General features: G+C 33.1%; 1 long non-coding RNA gene across 1 annotated transcript; it reads left to right on the top strand.

The window, feature by feature from the left end:
• The first annotated feature begins 1,527 nt into the window (after nt 1-1,527).
• On the top strand, nt 1,528-7,234 carry LOC135940770 (uncharacterized). The gene is made up of 4 exons (XR_010574918.1): nt 1,528-1,668; nt 2,142-2,287; nt 5,823-5,931; nt 6,532-7,234. It is a non-coding gene; the product is annotated as an uncharacterized LOC135940770 (long non-coding RNA).
• Nucleotides 7,235-7,567: the final 333 nt, after the last annotated feature.

Here is a 7,567-nt window from a genome sequence, read left to right as displayed (position 1 = left end):
CCAGAATCCAGAGAGTGCTCTGTGTGGTACAATTGGTAGAAAGATTTCGCGTAGCTAAGGCTCTTTAAATATCTAGCTGAATAAACAAAATGATTAGGTTCCCCTTTAAACTTGAACATAATATTACAATGAATCTGTTTTACTGCTTTAACGTAATACATTAATTTTGAATTAATATTATTATTAATTATTTTAATCAAGCTTGAAAAAACCAATTATTATCATTTCTTGTTTCACTCTCACTTTAAACTACAAATAGATAAAATTAGTGCCATATGGAGTGAGAATTCCAGTAATGGTTGAGTGCTGTGAGGGCTCGACTCAATCGAGGTAATGATATATTAAACAAAATTAATTATTTTAAATAAGCCAGCTCTTGTATAGTTTTTTTTATAATTTTGATAAAGGATCGCAATGAAATTATGTAATAGAAAAATAATTTCGTGTAGGTATAATAAGTCAACGATGCCAGAAACGTGAGCAATTAATCTGGCTGATGGAAAGAACTGGCTCATCCTGTGTTCAAGTGATATATTTTGAGAACAATGAGCCATGATTCCAGAATCCGCTGAGTGCGCTGATATGTAATCCCTAGTAACCATCAACGTTGAGCAACGCTCTGACGATTTATCGTTGAACGTCAACAATGGTCAAAAGTGAAAAAATGAACTAAATTTTAATTGGAAATTGAAGACTATATTATTGTTAAACTGTTCATACTATTTTCAATTTCAATACTTGTCTGAAAGTACCATTTTTGGCATCGTTGATTTTTTGTTGAACGTCAACGATCACCATGACTTTCACTCTATGTTTAATTTGTAATATGGAAAATGAAAAATTTACCTTTTTTCACTCTTTCCAACTTATATGTGCAATCAGATTAGATAAAATTTGTAAATTCCAAATTTTTTGTCAGTCAACGTTAAACAACGTTGATGCGATGTTGAAGATCAAAATTTTCAAATCGGTTAAGTGTGTCATGAATAGTGTTTTTCTTAAATATTTTATAAGTTTTAATACTTTTATTAGCAATATTTTTTTTCTCTTCCGATTAATCCGTTCTTAAAGTATTTTTTTCAATCAACGTTGAACAACGTTGATGTGATGTTGAAGATAAAATTTTTCTGCGCGTAGAAGTGTTTCATGAAACGATAATTTCTTAAAATTTTTAAAAGTTTTAATTCTAAAATTAGCAATTTTTATTTTTTCTTTCAATTAACTCGTTCTTCAAGGATTTTCGTCAATCAACGTTGATGTGAAGTTGATGCGACGTTGAAGATCAAATTTTCTGCGAGTTTGTCTTGAGACAAAATTATTAATTAAAAATTTCGTTATTTTTTTAATGCTTGAATAAATATTAACTTTTCAATTAACTCGATCTGAGCACTTATTGTTAGTGCTAATTCAGCATGTTCGCGCGCGCGCTTTCTGTGTTTACCTCGCTGGCCGTGCGTGGCGCGCGTAGCGCCACTCGCCACTGCCAGCAGCAGCAAGCAGCAAGCAACAGCTGCTGGCGCTGTGACCGCTGTGTATAAAAACAACATGACGGACCGGCACGCGATTGCATCATCCTAGCCGCCCGCGTTGATCTCCTTGTTTTCGGTGGTTTTTGACAGATTAAGTGCCTGAACGGACCCATAATCGTGTTCTGGATGTTTCTAAAAGGTAAGGACGCTAGTTTGACCCGATTTTGGCCGCAGGGGTTTACGGGAGATAAGCACAAAGTTTGATTTGTTTTGGTAAAGTACCAAAAAAAACACAAGCCAAGATTTTCGATTTCCTCAATTTATGTGTGTTTTGATCAACTTTTGCGTTAAATTAGTGATGAAATTTTATTTTATCATTCGTTCTTTTGTTGAATCAGCTATCAAACATTAATTTTTAATCATAATTTTGGCTAGAGAGATAATTTACGAGTAGGATACGTGTATTAAAGTTGTTTTACTTTTATTTTTATCAGTTGTTTAGTTAACATGGATTTTTTATGTAGGGAAAAATTACATATTTCGCCGTAGATTACAATTTTCGGCACCCATACCTTTATGGGATATTCTCATAAGAATTTGACCTGGTGGAAAGTATTTTTTCCACACACATTCATGAGAAAGTTTAGTTGATTTTGTTTATTTACGTTTCAGGAGGTGTCATTTTCCTGGGCAAAGAATGAATTTTTGCCGAATTTCCTGGAATGCCCTTTTCCTGATTGCACGAGCTTTGATCTGACTTCGGACTCTCGCAGTTGGACGGTTTGAATGAACATCTTGGCCTGGCAATCTTCAATTAGGTAATATATTTTATATTTAAATTATTTTCCATATTAGCAGCGAACATCAGCAAGTTCCCAAAGTTCCGAATTTTGATCAAAATTTGGAACTTTGGACACTGAAGGACCAGCCGGTTTTAGCCAGAGTGTGTTTAAAATTTAAAAGTTAAAACCGCAGGCAATTGTTATCGGCATCATGGGGATTTTAATCGGTTAAAGTTTGTAGCTATAATAGATTGTCTTTTGCATGATAATATAATTTATATAATAATTATGTTCAATATAAAATTTTAATGATTAGAAAGTTTAAAAAATTTTAAATTCAAGGTGGAATTTAATAGTTTACCAGAATTTTAGTACTGAAGTGTCTTACTATAGCCACTTTTTTCCAATTTAGCCGGCAAATTTGGGATAAAACTGGCTTGCTCATAATTATTTTAAAAACCAGCACTCTTGGAACGTTGAGTGTCACAGAGCATTGAAAATTTAGATAATTGAATGAATGAATCATGCTTTTCAGCACTAATGTTTTGCTTACCGACTGAAGTTAAGTTTTTTTATCATTGTCTTTGACATAAAAATTTGTTGCCAGCTAGGATATTTTTTCCTCTACTCAAATGACAACATGTTTCGGATCACTACGCTGTCAAAAAAATTAGGTTATTTTAAAATATTACTAATATGCATTCGGAAATCGATGAGCATTAATTTTGCATTCTAATTCCATTTCGATTATTTTGGGCAAATATTGTGACTGATTTGAAAATAATTTTATTTTTCTTCAATAAGGTTTTTAAAAAATGACAAAGTTAAACTTGACTGAGAATGCTTCTTTGAGAAAACACAAACTTTTCCACAGTCTTGGCTAATTAACTTTCCTGAAGACTCGGAAATGACAGGTTATAAAACTGGTTCTCATATTTTTAATTTTTTTAAATGGAAATTGAATTTAATTCAAACGGAATCATTACAGATTATTAATATTGATGTAATCATCTTGTATAGTTAATATTTTATGTTATCAACGTACAAATCTGATATAAGGTTTTAACGAAATAATTTAAAAAAATGAAAATTAAAAATTTTAAAGCGATTTTGGAATTTTTATCAAATGTTTTGATGCCTAAAAATTAAATAATTCTACTTTTTCAGTCTCTGTCAGGACTTCGTATTTTCCAAATATATTTCTTTAAGGTGCAAGCCTTTCAAACAGCTTTCTGCACTTCCTAATATACAGAAATTAAACTACATGTTGATAAGGATCCTCTTTTATCCAACATAAATATGTTAATAAGAATATTGGCAGTTCTCCGCAAGATTGGTAGTCGATCGGACATGATTTATTAACATTAAAATTTTTAGATGACAATTATATTTGCTTTAAGTACCGTACTTGCTAAAAGACGTTCAAATTCCAAAATTAAAGCTGCCTATTTTTTCGTTATCTTGAAAATCCCCAAAAAAATGAACTCTGTTATTGAAATGTGGACTGTAACTCTTTGACTGCGTAGATCATCTGAAATTTTCACTGCCCAACCTAGATTTTGATCCTGAAAATTTTTCATTTTACAAAAAAGCGCAAATCTAAGGTCCCCTTTTGCGTCCTTTTTTGAATATTTAATGTTAAGGAATGATAAAAGCCTCTTCGATTTTCTGAGTTAGGAGCTTAAATGTAACCCGTGCAATTATACATAAGCACACCGTGTTTCATAGTTGCGATCGCGAAAGTTTTCCTACAATTTGAATTTGAAAATCAAAATCCAGCCCGACGCCGCTCGACAGCGCATGGCCAGATTGGCCAGGGCAGCGAGTTCACCTCTCGTTCGTCAATATATTTATTTCGCATTAATTTACTTTGCTTAGACACAACAAGAGAGCCATAGAAAGCTGGAACTCGACCTTCAGGGTCTGTCGCTGACGTGACCCTGAGTTAAAATGTCGTAAAAGTTCAATTTCATCGAACTTGGTGTCTTTTCATTGGTTTTCACCACTGTAAAGCTCAAATAAAATTCCAAATCTGCCAAATGAGAGTCCTGAAACCGATCCTTGAAATAATTATTTTGGAATCTATAAATCCTGAGATGTGATGGTTAAAATTTTGAAATCTTTAATTTATGAAAATATACTTCTGTTTTGCACACATGAAGTTCATATTAATTTTTGATTAATCTTTTCCTTAATGCTATGTCAAAATGTTTTTAAATGCAATATCAATTAAGCTAATCTTAAAAATGAAACCCTTTTGTTTCCCTAAATTATTAAGTCAAAAATTTTAGAAAGTAATTTATTTGCTACATTGCTCATTTTTACAATGAAATAATAATAAAATCGCAATTTTCAACATTCAATATGAACTTCATGTGTTCAAAACAGAAGGTTCTTATCATAAATTAAAGATTTTAATATTTTCATATTTTTTAGTATTATGTCAGAGTTAATGGCTACCACAATTATCTCAAGGACCGGTTTCAGGACTATCATTCAGCAGTTTAGGCTTTGAATTTGAACTTTACAGCGTTGAAAACCTATGAAATGACAGCGAGTTCGATGAAATTGGAAATTTTCGAATTTTTTATCTCTGGGGCCCGTCAGGGACAGACCCTTAACGTCGATTTCTACCTTCATTAGGCCTCTTGGTTTTTATAAGAAAATTAAATGCAATAAAATATATAGTTCAAAAACGAGAGGCGAACTCGCTGCCCAAAGGCCATGCGCGGCCGAGCAGCCTTGAGCCGGTTTTTAATTTTCATATTCGAATTGCAGCAAAACTATCGTGATTGCACCTATGAAACTTGGTGTGCTTGTGCAGAATTGCACGGGCTACATTTAAACCCTGAACCACAAATAATCGAATAGGGATATCATCCCTTAATTTTGAATTTTCAAAAAAAAGGTTGCAAAAAGTGACCTTGACCTTCGACCTGGGAATTTTTGCAAATAGAAAAGTTTTTCAGGATCGAAAACTGGGTCGGGTAGTGAAATTTTCTAAGCGTTATCTCAAATCAGTCAAGAGTAACAGTTAAGAATTCATTAACAGAATTCGTTGCTCGGGGATTTTTGAGATACTGAAAAATAGGGAACGCTCCCATTCTCAAGCTCCAAACTTGGAATTTCACCATCTATTAACAAGACCTGAAAGCAAATAAGTGTCTTCTATAAATTTCAACTCTAAAACCGCGTACAATTGACCTTAAATTTTACGGAGAAATGCGCATTATAATTTGTCATTTCTGAAAATTGTCTGATTGATTTGAAAAATATATCCTTTTTACAATTTGATTTCATTACTGACCCCTTATTAGACTGAAACGTCTCTGAGCATATATCAAATTTTTTCATAGTGTGATTGATGCAATAATAATTATAATTTATTCGTTTTTTTTGCTGCTTTCCTGTATCTTTTGAAATTTGAATTAAAACTAATTAAAATATAGTATCAGTTATATGTAATTTGAGACTCGTTGTAAATCTAGTGTGTTTATCGGCTTGATTATTTGTCATGAATATTGTAATATTCAAATTTGCATGCAGAATACTAGTATTTTCCCCGTTTCAGGATGCGCGTCATTTCTCTATAGAAAAGAGAAGAATCTTTGCTGGTATGTGTCGCTGCTGAGTTATCGTCGATCTTGGAGATGGACCAAACTTGCAGCCTTGGCATTTAGGTAATTTATTTAACTCAGATTTAATTATTTGGCAGTAAATTACGTTCAATTTTGGCATAAGCATCAGATTTTCAAAAATTTCTCAAAGGTTAAGTCATTATTTTGGCCAAATATTTACCAAAAGCTGTAAAATAGTGTCATGACCCCTTGTTAATGGACCAACAAGTTTGAAAAAATCATCTTTAACTGGTTGAAAGCCATTAACTTGAATAAATTACCGTCTGAATAATTTAAAAACACCCGATTTCAAGTTGATAGGGAAAGATATCCCCTTTTCTCCACTCTGAATTGCAATAACCTTGATTTATTATTGTACTTCCAATCATGTTTTGAATGAGTAAAATATATTAGTTAAATTTCATGTTAAAAAACGGTTTTGTTACATAGTTTAATCTTATGTAGCTCTAAGTTGAAGTACTTTGATTTTAGGGGTGAAGAAAAAGGGATGATTTATTAGTAAGACTGAATAGTACCTTACTAACCTTGACATGCGTATGTCAAAGTATGTCTCTCACAGTAAAAATTTGCGCATTAATTTGTAAAATTTAAAGATATGAGTAGAATTTAGAAAGTAATTTATATAATTCATGATGTCCACAGATCTCTCATGAGCAACAAGGGCATCCTGAGAAGCTGCCAAAGATATGGTTCTTCTGCGTCGTTGGCAAAATGTGAATAGCAGAGGCCGGAAGAGCAAGAAAATGAAAAAACAACTCAATTCACCAGTCACTCAAGCCCTTAATGTTTTAAGCCGCCAGTATTTTGGATGTTATGTACTATTTTAATGGGTTTGTGGCCTTTGTGGGACCAAAAAAGCTGCTGCACGATACGATAACGTGATAATTTAATTATAAATATACTATTGTGCCTTAAATTAAAATAGCAGCTCTCAATTGAAGAATATTATCCACCATATATGTCAGTGTAAATTGTAAAAAAGAAAACAGGAACTACTATCATGGGAATTTTTAACTAATAATTATTTATTTAAAAGTAATGTAATTTCTATTAAATGGCTTTTTAGCGGGTGCCATTAATTTAAAAATTTATTTATGTATTGTAACGCTCGTCTTTGGAGTTAATTGCTTTGATTTACTTTAAGAGTGGCTCAAAGAGCCAACTGCCAGATTTGTCTCTTGTCTTGGGCTGCTGTTGGGACTCTCGCGTGGGTGTTCCCGTAATTTAACTTAACTCCTTTGGCCGGTCTGCAGCACCCAGAGCTGGTCACTCGCCTGGTTCGCTCGAATAATTAAGTGGTGTTTCGAAATCTGCAACTGTCAGACGGACAGTGTTATAAATATGAAGGTTTAGGTTTTTAGATTGTTTTAAGTCAAACAACTTACTTATTTCCAGTGGGATCTCAAATAATCAATACGACTTCCATCTATTTTAACACTCGAGCTTATGTTATACGATAGAGACGACCATCACCCGCGTCGTATTGCGTATTGATTGTTTGAGATCCCCACTGGAAATATGCAAGTTTAACTTAAACAATCTAATAAACACAAGTCTTCGTATTTTGACCCTGTCGGTTAAGACAATTACGGAGTTCGGGGATGCCGCATCTCGGCCACGAAAGCGAACCAAGTGAGAGTCCGGCACTGAGTGGTGAAGACCTGTTAAAGGTGTTCAG

This window comes from Cloeon dipterum, chromosome 3, assembly GCF_949628265.1.
Source record: "Cloeon dipterum chromosome 3, ieCloDipt1.1, whole genome shotgun sequence".
NCBI classification, from domain to species: Eukaryota; Metazoa; Arthropoda; class Insecta; order Ephemeroptera; family Baetidae; genus Cloeon; species Cloeon dipterum.
Note: the sequence above shows the minus strand (reverse complement) of the source record. Positions and strands in the feature narration are given on the sequence as shown.